A 3,393-nucleotide genomic window follows, 5' to 3' on the forward strand; every position below is an offset into this window, starting at 1 on the left:
AAACAACATCCATAGCTATTTAGACCTTTTAGAGACCTTTTGAAATTAAGCTTTTTGTGCAAAATTGAACAAGATGTCTGTTGATGTTAATTCAATAGGTGCAGCGATCATCTAGCTGAATGGCTTCGTTCACTTCCTCCGCTGCCATTGCCTGTAGCTATGGCTACAGGCAAGCTAAACTGTAGCCTGTAGCTTGTAGCCTCTATGGCTACAAACTATGCCTGTAGCCATACAGGAATAGCTGTATGCCTGTATGGCATACAGCCATACAGGCCATAGCTTGCCTGTAGATTTAGCAATGTTTTAGCAATGTTATATGGCTTATAAGTCTATAACAGCTGACGTCATCGTTCACAACTTCTTCTGTTAGCTGATTGGCCCGGGTGAAATTCAACCGGAGGAATCCAAGTCAATGGGAGAAAGCCTAGACTGAGCTGTCAAGATTAGAATCGAGTGGAATTGGTCAAGAAGGCAGAGGCCAGGCTAAACTACAATACTTTGTTCTTCAACGGTAATATAATGCTAAAGAAACATGTAATGTCAACCCAGTCATCCTGCACACTGTACCTGGCACTTTGCTGTTCACATCCATCTCTTGTAATCCAAATGTCATTATCCTGTCCCTCTTTTACGACTCAACCTGTATTTTTTTAAAACAGGTAAAAAAAAAAAAGAAAAAAATACATTAATGAAAAACAGAACAAGACGACTGTATAGAATACACACGTTCTCCTAAAATGTTATTGCAATAAAGAAATGTCAGCCTTTTTCTGGTCAGCCAGTATGTATGGATTTTAATTGATCAAGCAAATTAATCATTTATGCACCTTTATGGTATAACACTGCTGATGAGCTGCCTTTAATGTTCCCTGTGCCCTAAATACATTTAAAAAAAACACACATATATGAAGTCAATAGATGGGACGAGACATGCATGCTAACCTGCTGTTCTGCAGCTCATCCTGCATCTTGGACCCTCCACCATAAAAAAAAATTTTTATTTTTTTTTTTTGTTAAATTGGCTGAGTCCAGCATTAACCTTTTTGTTGTTTTCTACCTACGTTTTCCACTCCCTTCAGGGTACTTTAAGCATGTTAACTGGAAAGCTTAAAGAGCACAACACAGAGACATATTCACAATATACACTTGTATTCCCTGTGTAAAAAAAAATAAAAATAAATCTACACCTGAACCAGAAAAAAGAAACATAAGAAGCATCTTACCTGAGTTAAGGAGGAAAAGGACTGGTTTCAGTCCTTTTTTTTCCAGATGAAAGCTTGTATTTGGAAATCATGGTTTCAGATTACAGAGAGAAACACAGAGTCCAAGTTGCGTGAGGTCCAAAGTGAGATCAAATCATGGATGCACTCAAACTTCCCCAAAATCATCTGTGATAAGTCAGACATCATCTCGATCGGTCCCAGATCCCTTGCCAAAACTGCCAACAACTTCAGTCTCCCTCAACTCACATCTGCAACCTCTCCTTTGAACAAGAACGGCCATTTCTCCCTCCACCTAAAAAATATTGCTCATCTCCACCGACCACTCCCCGTCTTGGCTGCTAAAATTCTCATCCATGCCTTCAATGCCTCCAGACTTGATTACTGTAACAGCATTCTTCATTGCTCATGGTCCAAAGTCCTCAACAAACTCCAGCACACAGAGCTCTGCTGCTCACCCACAACCGCTCCAGTCACCGCCCCAGAACCTCCCTGTCCTTCAACGTATTCATTTCAAAGGTCTCCATAACCAAGTGTCCTGCTACCTCACCAACCCGCTCTACCGTCCGTCACATTCTTACTAGCAGCCTACACTCCTCTGAAGCCAGCCTTCTGTGTCCAGCACTCTGTGGCTACTTCATCCATAACTCTCTCCCCAAGCACTTCCGTAACCATACAGACCCTCACTCATTCAACTCTTTCAAAACACACCCTTTCAGAACAACTTTTATGACTAATGTCCTGTTTTACGTTTTAGATTTTTGCTTTATGGACTGTGCTGTTTGTAATTTGCTTGATTCCTGTGAAGCGTGTGAGTATTTAGAAAAGCATTACGTAAACAAAAATGTATTACGTTTTGAGCGTTGGTGATGATACGGGGAGCAAAGACAGCAGCTGGTGTTTGTCAACTGTGTCTTATGAAATCAGAAGTCTTTGTGCAATCAACCCTAACATTTTTTGAGCACTTCATACCTATCTGCTGACAAGCATATGCAGAGATGTTGGTTAAATTTTCTAGCAGGATGTGGACCCGTCTACGCAGTCCAGTACCAGTGACGTTATTGAGCCATTAAACTCAACTGACCTGAACTTCAGAGAAACTAAGGAGGACCGTCAAGATGACGCTTATGAGACGAGCTCATATCAAAGCAACCTGGGCTTCCTGCACACCGCCGTGCCACAGTGAAGGAGATATTCATGCAAAAGGAGCAACGATCAAATATTGAGTGAATGGAATGAGCGCACTTTTTATTGCACCATGCCATTCCATATTAAAAATAAAGCCATTATCGACTATATGAGATCATCTTCTGGAAAACTGTATTTTGGGTTTTCGTTAGCTATAATCATCAAAATTAGCTGAAGTAAATATTTTGAACTACATCTCTAAAGAACTTTTCAGATATTTATTTTTCTGAGATGCATGTGTATCATTCTACATCACATTCACTGGCGGCAGCTTCATTAGAAGAATGGTTTATTGCCAGTTGCTGGTTTCGCTGTTAAGCGTTAGAGATATCTAGAAATACAGGATATCTGCTGTGTTTTCATAGCTTCTTCTAATTACACCAGGTAAAGTCAGTATTGAACATGTTAAAAGGGCCACACAGGTCTAGACAGGCCTTTTTAGATCGTCTGCAGCCACCACCTTTTTTGTTCTTAAGAGGTTTTCTAGGTTTTTATTTATTTTTCACCACATGCAGCCAAAACCTACTCTGCACCTTTACTGATGATTACCATGGTTAAGATTATGTTTAAGACAGAGTAATTGTTGTCCCTTTTTACCAGAATAAAACTCCTAGCTTTAGTTAAAAAAAGACAACTATGACATAAAATATTGTTTACATTTATGATGGAGTAACCAAACCAGATTTTCAGATTTACATGAAAGTCTACACTCTAAAACCTGTATGATTAACAGATGTTAAAATATTTTTAAAAAGTCTAGTTGGGAAAAAGTCTGTCAAAGTGCTAGCAGTAAATTCATCCCAAATCTTTAAACATCCCAACTTTTGAGGCGCAGGATTTTCAAAAATACAAACAGAAAGTTTATGTTTAACTTATATGTACAATATGTTTTTGCTCCATTTGCTAAAATATTTGGAAAATAGAAGCTCAATTTGTACACACACATCAATAAGTTTGATAAATTCACAGAATCACTAAACATCTC

This window comes from Poecilia reticulata, chromosome 13 (genome assembly GCF_904066995.2).
Source record: "Poecilia reticulata chromosome 13, P_reticulata-male-v2, whole genome shotgun sequence".
Classification (NCBI taxonomy): Eukaryota; Metazoa; Chordata; class Actinopteri; order Cyprinodontiformes; family Poeciliidae; genus Poecilia; species Poecilia reticulata.